This window comes from Rhipicephalus microplus, chromosome X (assembly GCF_043290135.1).
Source record: "Rhipicephalus microplus isolate Deutch F79 chromosome X, USDA_Rmic, whole genome shotgun sequence".
Taxonomy (NCBI): Eukaryota; Metazoa; Arthropoda; class Arachnida; order Ixodida; family Ixodidae; genus Rhipicephalus; species Rhipicephalus microplus.
In genome coordinates, this window is record NC_134710.1 from 451252076 (window position 1) to 451268397 (window position 16322).

Below are 16322 nucleotides of genomic sequence, written 5' to 3' on the forward strand. Positions count from 1 at the left end.
TGGAGCGATTTCATTTCTTTGGTCACACGGAAGCATAGCATCGAGCATGGTTCGCACGTTGCGTCCGTAAACGTGTCGGAAAGGCAGAAATTGCGTTGTTTCTTGCGTTGCCGTATTGTATGCAAACGTGATGTATGGAGGAATTTCATTCCAGGTTTTGTGTTGTACGTCAACTTACACAGACAGCAGGTCCGCGATGGTCTTGTTAAGATTCTCTGTCAGTCCTTTCAATTGCGGGTGATAAGCCATCGTTTTTCGATGACTCGTGCAGCTCAATTTAAAATGTCCTCCATCATTCATGCTTTAAATGACGTCCCTCTGTCCGTAATCACGCATGACGGCACACCACGCAGTAGGACGGTTTCGTGCACGAAGAACTGCGCGACTTCAGAGGATTTGCCATGGGGTAACGCTTTTGTTTCAGCATAACGAGTAAGATAATTCGTCGCAACTATAATCCATTTGTTCCCAGAGGACAACAGAGGGAAGGGTCCAAGTAGGTCCATTCCCACGAGGTCAAACGGTGTCTTTGGCGGTGCGATCGGCTGGAGCAGGCCCGCCGGTCTCACAGGTGGAGTCTTGCGATGCTGGCACTCACAGTAGCCTTTCACGTATCGATGTACACTACTTCATAGTCGCGGCCAGTAATACTGTTGGCGTACTCTGGCGAGAGTTCACGAATAGCTCAAATGTCCTGACGTGGCTCGTCGTGGAACGCAAGGAGGACCTCGTCCCGCTTTTCGGTAGGAACAACGAGTAGGACGGCTTTGTCGCTACCACGGGCGTTTTTCTTGTAAAGAATGCCTCTTCTTAGACAAAAAGAGGACAGTTCGCGAGCAATGTGTCGAGGGACCTGAGAGTTCCGGCCTTCAAGGGAATCAATAGCTGCGCGTAATTCGTCATCTGCCCGCTGCTTTGACATAAATTCGGAATCGCTGACTGCTCCGAGAAAGGCACCTTCATCCTCGGAGCCCCTGACAGCGTGTCCCACAGGCGCACGAAAAAGCACGTCGGCATCTATATGTTTGCACCCTGACCTGTACAAAATCGTAACAACGAACTCCTGCAAACGCAAACTCCACCGAGTGAGACGGCCGGATGGATCTCTGAGGTTTGCCCGCCAGCAGAGCGAGTGGTCGTCAGTCACCACTTTGAAGGGACGACCGTAGAGGTAATGCCGAAACTTAGTCGTCACCCACACGACTGCGAGGCATTCTTTTTCCGATGTAGAATAGTTGGTCTCGGCTCGAGAAAGAGTACGACTGGCGTAAGCTATTACATGTTCAACCCCACCCTGTCGTTGTACAAGGACAGCGCCAAGTCCGACGTTGCTGGCATCTGTACGAATTTCTGTAGCAGCCTCCTCATCAAAATGGGCAAGAACAGGGGCTGTTTTCATTCTCTGCTGTAGCTCTGTGAACGCTGCATCTTGTTCTGCACTCCAAGTAAAAGGCACGTCATCTCGGGTGAGTCGCGTTAGAGGTTCAGCCATCTTCGAGGAGTTGCGATAAATGGTGATAATACGCGCACAAGCTGAGGAAACGGCGTACTGCTCTTTTATCTGATGGAACAGGAAAGGCGGCGACAGCAGCAGTTTTGTCTAGATCAGGTCGCACTCTATCCATACTACTGACATGCTCCAGAATTTCAGCTCCTCGTAGCCGAAATGGCAATTTTGGGGTTTCAGCGTGAGTTTAGTTGTGCGAATGGCGTCCAGAACCTTTCTCAGACGCTTCAGATGTTCTTCGAAGCTCTCGGAAAAGATGACCACATCATCGAGGTGGACAATGAAGCTTTGCCACTTCAAGCCAGCGAGAACTGTGTCCATCATCCTCTGAAAAGTGGCTGGGGCGGAACAGAGGCCGAAGAAAAGAACACGGAATTCGTAAAGTCCGCCTGGAGTCACAAACGTGACTTTTTTCTTGGTCTCGTTCATCCACTTCAATTTGCCAATAGCCACTCTTTAGATTGATGGACAAAAAATACTTCGCGCGTCGTAATCTGTCGAGAGAGTCGTCGACCCGTCGAAGCGGGTAAACGTCTTTTTTCGTGACGCTATGAAGCTTCCTGTAGTCAATACAAAATCGCAGCGTTTTGTCTTTTTTCTTCACTAGAACGACTGGCGAGGAACAAGGGCTGCTGGATGGTTGAATAATCCCGTCATCGAGCATATATTTTACTTGTGTCTGAATAGCCGCATGTTCTTTGGAAGAAACGCAATAAGGCTGCTGCCGGATGGGGTGGACGTCATTGTCGGTAAAAATTCAATGCTTGGCGAGGTGTTTTTGACGAACTTGGAAGAAGAGGCGAAGCAAGAGCGGAACTCCCTTAAAAGGTCATGAACTGCAGCCTTTCTCTCGTCTGACAGCGTCGAATTAATGTCAATGTGGTCTAGAAATTCTTCATCCTCATGCGTTTCCTCGGACGCGAAGCACTCCGTGAAGTCAGCAACAGGGTCTCCATAGGCTACGGTGGTTCCGCGGGAAAGATGCCGGTGCTCGTAGTAAGTTCGTAACTAACATTTGCGACTGTCCGTTATGAACACGCAGAACACTTCGGGTGGCACATACACCTTAGAGTAGCAGAAGTAATAGGTTGCTTTCAGCCACCACGTCACCGTCCCGGAGGTCTTCACAAGTGACTTTGATGGGAACAGTCGCTCGAGGCCTCAGCGTCACACTGTCGTCAGCAACACGCAGCGCAGGTCTACGGCAGTTATCAGCCTCTCGATCTCCTACGCCTTGAGTCGAGAAGGTCGGGATGCGTTCATGGAGATTAATGATGGCACCGTATTCCCGAAGGAAGTCTATGCCGATAATCAGCTGACGTGAACAGTCGCGCAGAACGAGGCAGCTGAGCACAAACGTTGACGCACGAATTTTCACTCTCGCCGTACAGCGACCCAGTGGTGTTACAACGTGTCCTCCAGCAGTTCAAATTCGCGTTTCATTCCACGGCGTAATCACTTTCCTGAGATCTTTTGCTAGCTTCCCGCCGATAATCGAATAGTCTGCACCAGTGTCTATCAATGCATAGACCTGAAAACCGTCAATCAGCACATGTATGTCAAGTGACACGCAGTCACTGGGTTCAGATGTGGATTTCGGCGTTTCTTCGGCACTGCGATTATTCTCTGAATGTCTTTCGTGTTGCGTGCAAGCGTCGATGGGAGGTCTTCCGCACTTTGAGTCCCAGCGACCATGCCCCCGAAGGCCGCTGCCTTCAGTTTTCCCAACGAGGGCTTGGAGAGCGTTCCCGTGTTGTCACATCGAAACGTGACCCAGTGGCTGTGGGTCTCCTCGGAGATGGTGACCGTAATTGCCATCATCTAAAGAGTGCACGCTGTTGCGCGAGATACTCTTCGATATCCCTCGGCCTTTGACCAATTAGGGGACGAGGTGAATTGAAGGAAAATCCTAGCAGGCCAAGTTGCCGGTATGGGCATTCACGGTAATAGTGACCAGCCTCACCGCAATGATAGCAGAGAGTCGTCTGTCCGGCGCACCCCATATTTCAGACTTGCGCATCGGTGCATGGCAACCATCGATGTCCAAACCAGCGTGCGCCGACTGAATCCCGACTGACGGCATCATTGTCTGGATCGAGACGTATGGCACTGTCTGAAGCGGAACGTGCGGCACTGTCTGGATTGGGACGTGCGGCACTGGCTGGGTCGGGACTCCTTGACCAGAACGATGCGTGGCAGATTTCAGAGCTTCCGCGTTCATATGACGGCGACTGTCAGTACACAGGATCCGTTTCCGGATCAACCGACAACAGCGGAAAAGATGAGCATGCAACACCTGTTGGACCTCGTCATGGATGACACTGGTGATTGAACCAACAGCGATTTGCCTTGTCCCGTACATCTTTTCCATTTCTTCCCGAACGACAGATCGGATGATCTCGCGAATTCATTCGGGGCTCTTGCTCCAAGGGGTGGCGAAAATTTCGGAAGTTGAGACAGCATTCTTTTGACGTTCAAACAGGGCAGACCGTTGGTGCAGTACTCCATTGTAGCCGCTCTTTCCATTGTAGCCGCTTCAGTAAGGAACTCAGGAACACTCTTGGGGAAGGGGGCTACGCACCAAACCAGCAAAAAGTCGTTCCTTCACACCACATGTGAGGTGGCGCAACTTTTTTCTTCTGCCATATCATATCAGGTGGCAGTATTGCTGTTTATGGTCCGGGTGCCACAAGACCCCGTTGCTCAGAGAGAGTGGCACACACTCGATGCGGGTGAAGCTAGTTGTAGAAGCGTATTTCCATTTACGTTAAGGCTACTACATGGACCCGGTGCTAAGAAAGAGTGGCACGCGCTCGATGCGGTGAATGTCAGTTGCAGAAGCGTATTGCCGTCTATGTTCCGGGTGCCACATGGACCCGGTGCTCAGAGAGAGCAGCACGCGCTTGTGGCAGGTGAAGGCACTGGCAAAAGCGTAATGCGTTTACGTCCCGCGTGCCACATGGACCCAGTGCTCAGAGAGGGCGGCGCGCTCTCGATGCGGGTGAAGCAACGTGCGGAAGCGTATTGCCCTTTACAATCCGGGTGCGACACGAACCCGGTACTCAGAGAGAGTGTCGCGTGTTCGAAGCGGGTGAAGCCGCTTGCATATGCGTATTGCCATTTACATACCGGGTCCCACATAGAGCCGGTGCTCAGAAAGAGCGGCACGTGATCGATGCCGGTGAACGCCCTTGCAGAAGCGTATTGCCGTTTACGTTCTGGGTACAGCATGGACCTGGTGCTCAGAGAGAGTGGCACGCACTCGATGCGGGTGAAGCCAGTTTCAGATGCGTATTCTCGTTTACGTTCCGGGTGCCACATGGACCCAGTGCAAAGAGAGAGTGGCACGCGCTTCTGGCGTGTGAAGCCACCGGCAAAAGCGAATTGCCGTTTACGTCCCGCGTGCCACATGAACCCGATACTTAGAGAGAGCGGCGCGCGCTTGATGCGGATGAAGCCAATTGCAGAAGCGTATTGCCGTTTACGTTCTGGGTGCAACATGAACCCGGTACTGTGAGAGAGTGTTGCGCGCTCAATGCAGTTGGAACCAGTTACAGAAGCAAATTGCCGTTTTCGTTCCGGTGCCACATGGGTCGGTGCTCAGAGAGAGTGGCACGTACTTAATGCGGGAGAAGCCAGTTGCAGAAAGGTGTTGCCGTTTATGTTCCAGGTGCCACATGAACCCAGTGCTCAGAGAGTGCGGCACCTGCTCGATACGGCTGAAGATTGTTGCAGTCGCGTATTGCTGTTTACGTTCGGGGTGCCACATGGACCCGGGGCAAAAAAGACTGGCACGCACACGATGTTGGTGAAGCCAGTTACAGAAGCGTACTGCCGTTTACGTTCCGGGTGCCACATGGACCCGGTGCTCAAAGACAGCGGCGCGCTCTCGATGCGTGTGAAGCCACGTGCGGAAGCGTATTGCCATTTGAATTCCGGGTGCGACATGAACCCGGTACTTAGAGAGAGTGTCGCGCGCTCGATGCGGCTGAAGCCAGTTGCAGAAGGAAATTGCCGTTTATGTTCTGGTGCCACATGGACTTGGTGCTCATAGACCTGGTACACAGAGAGAATGGCACGTGCTCAATGCTGGTGAAGCCAGTTGCAGAAGTATATTGCTGTTTACGTTCTGCGTGCGACATTGACCCGGTGCTCAAAGAAAGGGGCACGCGTTCGATGCGGGTGAAGCCAGTTGCAGAAGGGTATTGCCGTTTATGTTGCGGAAGCCACATGAACCCAGTGCTCAGAGAGAGAAGCACGCGTTCGATGTGGGTGAAGCCAGTTGCAGAAGAGTATTGCCGTTTATATTGGGGGAGCCACATGAACCCAGTGCTCAGAGAGAGTCGCACGCGCTCGATGCTGGTGAATCCAGTTGCAGAAGCGGATTACCGTTTACGTTCGGGGTGCCACATGGACCCGGTGCTCAGAGAGAGCAGCAAACGCTTTTGGCAGGTGAAGCCAGAGGCAAAGGCGTAATGCCATTTACGTCCCGCGTGCCACTTAAACCCGGTGCTCACTCAGATAGAGCGGCATGCTTTCGATGTGGGTGAAGCGACGTGCGGAAGCGTATTGCCGTTTACCTTCCGGGTGTGACATGAACCCGGTACTCAGAGAGAGTGTCGCGCGCTCGATGTGGGTGAAGCCAGTTGCTGAAGCAAATTGCTGTTTACGTTCTGGCTGCCACATGAACTTGGTGCTCAGAGAGAATGGCACGTGCTCGATGCGGGTGAAGCCAGTTGCAGAAGCGTATTACCGGCTATATTCCGGGTTCCAAATAGAGCCGGTGCTCAGAGACAATGGCACGTCCTTGATGCTGCTGAAGGCAGTTGCAGAAGCGTAGGCCATTTATGTTCCAGGTGCCACATTTACCTTCCGTGGGCCTTACGGACCAAGTGCTCAGAAAGAACAGCACGTGCTTGTGGCGGGTGAAGTCAACGGCAGGAGCGTATCGCCGTTTATGTTCCGCGGGTCTTACGGACCCGGTTCTCAGAGAGATCAGCACGTGCTTTTGGTAGAAGAAGCTACGAGTAAGAGCGTATCGCCGTTTACGTACCGCGGGCCATACGGACGCAGTGCTCAGAGAGAGCAGCATGCACTTTTGCCGTGTGAAGCCCCTGGCAGAAGCATATCGCCGTTTAAGTTTCGCGAGCCTTACGTACCCAGTTCTTAGAAAGAGCAGCACATGCTTGTGGTGGGTGAAGCCAACAGCAGGAGCGTATCACTGTTTACGTTGCGCGGGCCCTATAGACCCAGTGCTCAGAGAGAGCAGCACGCGCTTGTGGCGGGTGATGCCACCAGCAGGAGAGTATTGGCGTTTAGGTTATGCAGGTCTTACGGACCCAATGCTCAGCAAGAGCAGCAGGCGCTTGATACGGGTGAAGCCAGTTGAAGAAGCATAATTCCGTTTACGTTCCACGTGCCACAAGGAGCCGGTGCTCAGAGTGAGCGGCGCTCGCTCGATGTGGGTGAAGCCACTTGCAGAAGCGTATTGCTTTAAGTTCTGGGTACCACATGGACCTGGTGCTCACATGGAGCGGTGCGCGCTAGATGCGTGCAAGGCCAGTTGCAGAAGCATATTGCTGTTTATGTTCCGGGTGCCACATAGACCCGGTGCTCAGAGAGAACGGCACGCGCGTGTTGCTGGTGAGCCAGTTGCAGAAGGGTATTGCTGTTTACGTTCCGGGTGCCACATGAACCCAGTGCTAAGAGAGAGCGGCGCCTGCTTGATGCGGGTGATGTCTGTTGCAGAAGCATAATGCCGTTTGTGTTCAGGGTGCCACATGGTCCCGGTGCTCAGAGACAGAGGCACGCGCTCGATATGAGTTAAGCCAGTTGCAGAAGGGTATGGCGTTTACGTTCCGGTTACCACATGGACCCGTTGCTCAAAGAGAGCTGCTGCACGCGCTCGATGCAGGTGAAGCCAGTTGCAGAAGCGTATTGCTGTTTACGATCCAGGTGCCACATGGAGCCGGGTGCACAGATTTGTGGCACGCGCTCGATGCGGGTAATGTCAGTTGCAGAAGCGTATCGCCCTTTATGTTCCGGGTGCCACATGGACCGGGTGCTGAGAGAGAGCCGCACGCGCTTATGACAAGTGAAGCCACTGGCAAAATCGTAATGCGTTTTCCTCCCACGTGCTAAATGGTCCCGGTGCTCAGAGAGAGTGGCGCGCTCTCGATGTGGGTGAAGCCACGTGCGGAAGCGTATTGCCGTTCACAATCTGGGTGCGACACGAACCCGGTACTCGGAGAGGGTGTCGCGTGTTCGATGCGGGTGAAGCCACTTGCAGAAGCGTATTGCCGTTTTTAGGTTCCGGGTGCCACATTGACCTGGTGCTCAGAGAATGGTGCGCGCTCGATGCGTGCAAGGCCAGTTGCAGAAGCGTATTGCTGTTTATGTTCCGGGTGCCACATGGCCCCGGTGCTCAGCGAGAATGGCATGCTCTCGATGCGTGTGAAGCCAGTTGTAGAAGCGTATTGCCATTTACATTCCGGCTACTACATGGAGCCGGTGCTAAAAGAGAGTGGCACGCGCTCTATGCGGGTAAAGCCAGTTGCAGAAGCGTATTGCCGTTTATGTTCTGGGTGCCACATGGAGCCGGTGCTCAGAGAGAGCGGCACTCGCTCGATGCGGGTGAAGCCACTTGCAGAAGCGTATTGCCGTTTACGTTTCGGGTGCCACATGAACCCAGTGCTAAGAGAGAGCGGCGCCTGCTTGATGCGGGTGATGCCTGTTGCTGAAGCCTAATGCCGTTTGCGTTCCGGGTGCCACATGGACCCGGTGCTCAGAGACAGAGGCACGCGCTCGATATGAGTTAAGCCAGTTGCAGAAGGGTATGGCGTTTACGTTCCGGTTACCACATGGACCCGTTGCTCAAAGAGAGCTGCACGCGCTCGATGCAGGTGAAGCTAGTTGCAGAAGCGTATTGCCGTTTACGATCCAGGTGCCACATGGATCCGGGTGCACAGAGAGAGTGGCACGCGCTCGATGCGGGTAATGTCAGTTGCAGAAGCGTATCGCCCTTTATGTTCCGGGTGCCACATGGATCCGGTGCTGAGAGAGAGCCGCACGCGCTTATGACAAGTGAAGCCACTGGCAAAATCGTAATGCGTTTACGTCCCACGTGCCAAACGGACCCGGTGCTCAAAGAGAGTGGCGCGCTCTCGATGCGGGTGAAGCCACGTGCGGAAGCGTATTGCCGTTCACAATCTGGGTGCGACACAAACCCGGTACTCGGAGAGAGTGTCGCGTGTTCGATGCGGGTGAAGCCACTTGCAGAAGCGTATTACCGTTTTTAGGTTCCGGGTGCCACATTGACCTGGTGCTCAGAGAATGGTGCGCGCTCGATGCGTGCAAGGCCAGTTGCAGAAGTGTACTGCTGTTTACGTTTCGGGTGACACATGGACTCGGTGCTCAGATAGAACGGAACGCGCTCTTTGCTGGTGAGCAAGTTGCAGAAGGGTATAGCCATTTACGTTCCGGGTAGGACATGGACCCGCTACTCAGAGAGGGTGAGTGGTGTGCGCTCGATGCGGGTGAAGCCATTCGCAGAAGCGTATTGCCTTTACGTTCCGGACGCCACATCAACCCGGGGCTCAGAGAGAGCAGCACGCACTTGTGGTGGGTTAAGCTACCGGCAGAAGCGTATAGCCGTTTACGTTCTGCGGGCCTTACGGACCCAGTGCTCAGAGAGAGCATCACGCGCTTTTGGCACGTGAAGCCGCCAGTAAGAGCGTATCGCCGTTGGCGTTCTGCGGGCCATATGGACCCAGTGCTCAGAGAGAGCAGCACGTGCTTGTGGCGGGTGAAGCCAACGGCAGGAGCGTATCACCGTTTACGTTCCGCGGGCCCTATGGACCCAGTGCTCAGAGACAGCCGCACGCACTTGTGGCGGGTGAAGCCACCAGCAGGAGAGTATCAGAGTTAGGTTACGCAGGTCTTACGCACCCAGTGCTCAGAAAGAGCAGCATGCGCTCAAAACGGGTGAAGCCAGTTGCAGAAGCATATAGCCGTTTACGTTCCACGTGCCACATGGAGCCGGTGCTCAGAGTGAGCGGTGCTCGCTCGTTGTGGGTGAAGTCAGTTGCAGATCCGTATTCCCGTTTATGTTCCGGGTGCCACGTGGACCCAGTGCTCAGAGAGAGTGTTGCGTGCTCGATGCGGATGAAACCAGTTGTAGAAGCAAATTGCTGTTTACGTTCGGGGTGCCACATAGACCCGGTACTCAGAGAGGGTGTCGCGTGTTCGATGCGGGTGAAGGCACTTGCAGAAGCGTCTTGCCGTTGACGTTCCGGGTGCTACATGGACCCGGTGCTCAGAGAGAGCAGCACGCGCTTGTGGTGCGTGAAGCATCTGGCCGGAGCGTATTGCCGTTTATGTTCCACGGGCCTTGCGGAGCCAGTGCACAGGTAGAGCAGCACGCGCTTGTGGCGGGTGAAGCAACTGGCAGGAGCGTATAGCCGTTTACGTTCTGGGTGCTACTTGGGTCGGTACTCAGTGAAAGAGGCACGTGCTCAAGGCGGGTGAAGCCAGTTGCAGAAGCATATTGCTGTTTACGTTCGGGGTGCCACATTGACCCGGTGCTCAGAGAGAGTGTCACGTGTTCGATGCGGATGGAACCAGTTGCAGAAGCAAATTGCCGTATTCGTTCCAGAGCCACTTGGGTCGGTGCTCAGAGGGAGTGGCATGCACTGAATGCGGAAGAAGCCAGTTGCAGAAGGGTGTTGCCGTTTATGTTCCAGGTGCCACATGAACCCGGTGCTCAGAGAGTGCGGCACCTGCTCGATGCGGCTGAAGCCAGTTGCAGAAGCAAATTGCCGTTTACGTTCTGGTGCCACATGAACTTGGTGCTCATAGACCTGGTACTCAGAGAGCATGGCACGTGCTCAATGCTGGTGAAGCCAGTTGCAGAAGCATATTGCCGTTTACGTTCTGCGTGTGACATTGAGCCGGTGCTCAGAGAGAGTGTCGCGCGCTCGATGCGGGTGAAGACAGTTGCAGAAGCTTATTGCCGTTTACGTTCTGGGTGCGACATGGACCTGATGCTCACAGAGGAGCACGCGCTCGATACGGCTGAAGGTAGTTGCAGCAGCGCATTGCCGTTTACATTCCGGGTGCCACAAGGACCCGGTGCTCAGAGAGAGTGGCGCGCGCTTGATGCGGGTTAAGCCAGTGGCAGAAGTGTTGGCCGTTTACGTTCCGGATGCCACATGGACCCTGTGCTCAGAGAGAGCAGCACCCACTTGTGGAGGGTGAAGATACTGACAGGAGCGCACCGCCGTTTATTTTCCGCGCGCATTACGGACCCGGTGCTCAGGGAGAGCAGCACGCACTTGTGGCAAATGAAGCCAACGGCAGGGGCGTATCGCCGTTTATGTTTCGCGGGTTTTACGGACCCAGTTCTAAGAAAGAGCAGCATGTGCTTGTGGCGGGTGAAGCCAACGGCAGGTGCGTATCATCGTTTACGTTCCGCGGGCTCTATGGACCCAGTGCTCAGAGAGAGCAGCACGCGCTTGTGGCGGGTGAAGCCACCGGCAGAAGAGTATCGGCGTTTAGGTTAAGCAGTGTTATGACCGCCATCGGTAGGCGCCATGCTGTCGCTGAAAAGCGTAGCCGGGCCGCGTTCCCACGCCTGGAACCCAGGTTTTCTTGGAACCAGCGTCGAGAGCTGACGGGGGAGCGGCGCTTTTTTAATCCTCAAACAAGTCGCCGACTCGCCGAATGCCTATGCCCGCCAGGTATTGTCCCTGCTAGTTGGCGGACGAGACGTCACGTCGCCACGAAGCGGTAAGCCGTTCCAGAGAGGACAACAAAGACAGCGTATTCCTTTGAAGAAACCGCGACCGCCGCCACAAAGTGCCCTGCTAATTGAGTGGACAGATTGGCGGACCGTTTGATGTCTGCTGTCCGAAGCTTGGGACCCCTCGACCAGCGACATACACGACGAGCAAGAGCCTCTCTGGCGCCACCTTTAAGTGCAGTGATCTTGACTCGAAATTGGATGTTCACGTGCGCCGTGCATGCTCGTACCCCTCACCTGTTGTGTGTGTGTGTGATTGGTGTTCCACTGAAGAAGGAGGAGCCCGACAGGGCTTATAACGGCACCGCAGAGTGTAGGACGTCGCCCTGAACCAAGTAAAGGTTCAACCACCACGTTCGTAGTTTGTGAAGGCTCTGAACCAAGTAAAGGTTCAACCACCACGTTCGTGGTTTGCGAACTCCTAACCTTTCATGCTGTAAATATTTGTAAATAGTGCCATAAACCTATTTGTTTTTTCATATCCCCAACTTGTAAGCGCTCGTTTCCTCAACCCGAAGCTACACCACGCTACCACAAGAGACCGGGTTTTGTTTTCGTATCCTCCAGCGACCTTCTTTCCGACCCGCAACAACTGGTTGGCAGAGGTGGGATACGACTCAGCACCCTGGGATCACGACAGCAGATCTTACGGACCCAGTGCTCAGAAAGAGCAGCATGAGCTCGATGCGGGTCAAGCCAGTTGCAGAAGCGTATTGCCGTTCACTTTCCGGGTGCCACATTGACTCGGTGCTCACAGAGAGTGACACACGCTCGATAAGGGTGAAGCCAGTTGCAAAAGGGTATTGGTGTTTATGTTCCGTGAGCCACATGGACCCGGTTCTCAGAGAGAGTGGTGCGCGCTCGATGCAGGTGAAGCCAGTGGCAAAAGCGTAGGCCGTTTACGTTCCAGGTGCCACAAGGACCCTGTGCTCAGAGAGACCAGCACGCGCTTGTGGCGGGTGAAGATAATGGCAGAAGCGTATTGCCGTTTCCGTTCCGCGGGTCTTACGGACCCAGAGCTCAGAGAGAGCAGCTCGCGCTTGTGGCGGATGAAGGCACCGGCGGGTGAAGGCACCGGCGGGAGCGTATCCTTTGTACCGTTCTGCGGGCCTTACAGACCCAGATCTCAGAGAGAGCAGCACGCGCTTGTGTGGGGTGAAGGCACTGGCAGGAGCGTATCGCCTTTAACGTCACGCGGGCCATACGGACCTAGTGCTCAGAGAGAGCAGCAGGCGCTTTTCGCGGGTGAAGCCACCGGTAGGAGCGTATCGCCATTTACGTTTCACGGGCCTTACAGACCCAGTGCGTGGAGACAAGAGCACGCGCTTGTGGCGGGTGAAGCAATCAACAGTAGTGCATCGCCGTTTACATTTGGTGAGCCACACGGACCCGGTGCTCAGAAAGAGCAGCATGCGCTTGCGGCAGGTGAAGCTTCTGCCAGGAGCGTATCGCCGTTTACCTTCCGTGGGCCTTACGGACCAAGTGCTCAGAGAGAACACCACGTGCTTGTGGCGGGTGAAGTCAACGGCAGGAGCGTATCGCCGTTTATGTTCCGCGGGTCTTACGGACCCGGTGCTCAGAGAGATCAGCACGTGCTTTTGGTAGAAGAGGCCACGAGTAAGAGCGTATCGCCGTTTACGTTCCGCGGGCCATACGGACGCAGTGCTCAGAGAGAGCAGCATGCACTTTTGCCGTGTGAAGCCCCTGCAGGAGCATATCGCCGTTTAAGTTTCGCGAGCCTTACGTATCCGGTGCTTAGAAAGAGCAGCACATGCTTGTGGTGGGTGAAGCCAACAGCAGGAGCGTATCACTATTTACGTTGCGCGGGCCCCATGGACCCAGTGCTCAGAGAGAACAGCACGCGCTTGTGGCGGGTGATGCCACCAGCAGGAGAGTATTGGCGTTTAGGTTATGCAGGTCTTACGGACCCAATGCTCAGCAAGAGCAGCAGGCGCTTGATACGGGTGAAGCCAGTTGAAGAAGCATAATGCCGTTTACGTTCCACGTGTCACAAGGAGCCGGTGCTCAGAGTGAGCGGCGCTCGCTCGATGTGGGTGAAGCCACTTGCAGAAGCGTATTGCTTTAAGTTCCGGGTACCACATGGGCCTGGTGCTCAGAAGGAGCGGTGCGCGCTCCATGCAGGCAACGCAAATGCAGAAGCGTGTTGCTGTTTATGTTCTGGTTGCCGCATGGCCCTGGTGCTCAGAGAGAGTGGTGCGCGCTCGATGCGTGCAAGGCCAGTTGCAGAAGCATATTGCTGTTTAGGTTCCGGGTGCCACATAGACCTGGTGCTCAGAGAGAACGGCACGCGCTCGTTGCTGGTGAGCCAGTTGCAGAAGGGTATTGCTGTTTACGTTCCGGGTGCCACATGAACCCAGTGCTAAGAGAGAGCGGCGCCTGCTTGATGCGGGTGATGCCTGTTGCAGAAGCATAATGCCGTTTGTGTTCCGGGTGCCACATGGACCCGGTGCTCAGAGACAGAGGCACGCGCTCGATATGAGTAAAGCCAGTTGCAGAAGTGTATGGCGTTTACGTTCCGGTTACCACATGGACCCGTTGCTCAAAGAGAGCTCCTGCACGCGCTCGATGCAGGTGAAGCCAGTTGCAGAAGCGTATTGCCGTTTACGATCCAGGTGCCACATGGACCCGGGGGCACAGAGAGAGTGGCACGCGCTCGATGCGGGTCATGTCAGTTGCAGAAGCGTATCGCCCTTTATGTTCCGGGTGCCACATGGACCCGGTGCTGAGAGAGAGCCGCACGCGCTTATGACAAGTGAAGCCACTGGCAAAATCGTAATCCGTTTACGTCTCACGTGCCAAATGGACCTGGTGCTCAGAGAGAGCGGCGCGCTCTCGATGTGGGTGAAGCCACGTGCGGAAGCGTATTGCCGTTCACAATCTGGGTGCGACACGAACCCGGTACTCGGAGAGAGTGTCGCGTGTTCGATGCGGGTGAAGCCACTTGCAGAAGCGTTTTGCCGTTGACGTTCCGGGTGCTACATGGACCCTGTGCTCAGAGAGAGCAGCACGCATTTGTGGTGCGTGAAGCATCTGGCCGGAGCGTATTGCCGTTTATGTTCCGCGGGCCTTGCGGAGCCAGTGCACAGGTAGAGCAGCACGCGCTTGTGGCGGGTGAAGCAACCGGCAGGAGCGTATAGCCGTTTACGTTCTGGGTGCTACTTGGGTCGGTGCTAAGTGAAAGAGGCACGTGCAATAACGGGTGAAGCCAGTTGCAGAAGCATATTGCTGTTTACGTTCGAGGTGCCACATTGACCCGGTGCTCAGAGAGAGTGTCACGTGTTCGATGCGGGTGAAGCCGCTTGCAGAAGCATATTGCCATTTACGTTCCGGGTCTCACATAGAGCCGGTGCTCAGAGAGAGCAGCACACGATCGATGCTGGTGAAGGTTACGTTCTCGGTACCACATAGACCCGGTGCTCAGAGAGAGTGGCACGCACCCAATACGGGTGAAGCCAGTTGCAGATGCGTATTTTCTTTTACGTTCCGGGTGCCACATCGACCCAGTGCTCAGATAGAGCGGCGCGCTCTCGATGTGGGTGAAGCCACGTGTGGAAGCATAATGCCATTTACGTTTCCGGAGCCACATGGGTCGGTGCTCAGAGGGAGTGGCATGCACTGAATGCGGAAGAAGCCAGTTGCAGAAGGGTGTTGCCGTTTATGTTCCAGGTGCCACATGAACCCGGTGCTCAGAGAGTGCGGCACCTGCTCGATGCGGCTGAAGCCAGTTGCAGAAGCAAATTGCCGTTTACGTTCTGGTGCCACATGAACTTGGTGCTCATAGACCTGGTACTCAGAGAGAGTGGCACGCACTCAATACGGGTGAAGCCAGTTGCAGATGCGTATTCTCTTTTACGTTCCGGGTGCCACATGGACCCAGTGCTCAGAGAGAGTGTCGCGCACTCGATGTGGCTGAAGCCAGTTGCAGAAGCAAATCGTCGTTTACGTTCTGGTGCCACATGGACTTGGTGCTAATCGACCTGGTACTCAGAGGGAATGGCACGTGCTCAATGCTGGTGAAGCCAGTTGCAGAAGCATATTGCCGTTTACGTTCTGCGTGTGACATTGAGCCGGTGCTCAGAGAGAGTGTCGCGCGCTCGATGCGGGTGAAGACAGTTGCAGAAGCTTATTGCCGTTTACGTTCTGGGTGCGACATGGACCCGATGCTCAGAGAGGAGCACGCGCTCGATGCGACTGAAGGTAGTTGCAGCAGCGCATTGCCGTTTACAATCCGGGTGCCACAAGGACCCGGTGCTCAGAGAGAGTGGCGCGCGCTTGATGCGGGTGAAGCCAGTGGCAGAAGTGTAGGCCGTTTACGTTCCGGATGCCACATGGACCATGTGCTCAGAGAGAGCAGCACCCAATTGTGGCGGGTGAAGATACTGACAGGAGCGCACCGCCGTTTGTGTTCCGCGCGCATTACGGACCCGGTGCTCAGGGAGAGCAGCACGCACTTGTGGCGGGTGAAGCCAATAGCAGGGGCCTATCGCCGTTTATGTTCCGCGGGCCTTACAGACGCAGCGCTCAGAGAAAGCAGCAAGCGCTTGTAGCGGGTGAAGCCACCAGAAGGAGCATATCGCCATTTACGTTCCTCGGGCCCTATGGAGCCAGTGCTCAGAGAGGCAGCACGGGCTTGTGGCGGGTGAAGACACCGGCAGGAGAGTATCGGCGTTTAGGTTACGCAGGCCTTATGGACCCAGTGCTTAGAGAGAGCAGCATGCGCTCGATGCGGGTGAAGCCAGTTGCAGAAGCGTAATGCCAATGACGTTTCGCGTGCCACATGGAGCCTGTCATCACACAGAGCAGCGCTCGCTCGATGCGGCGACCCACTTGCAGAACCATAATGCCGTTTATGTTCCGGGTGCCACATTAACCCGGTGCTAAGAGAGAGCGGCGCCTGCTTGACGCGGTGAAGCCTGTTGCAGAAGCGTATTGCCGTTTGCGTTCCGAGTGTCACATGGACCCGAGGCTCAGAGACACTGGTACGCGATCGATATG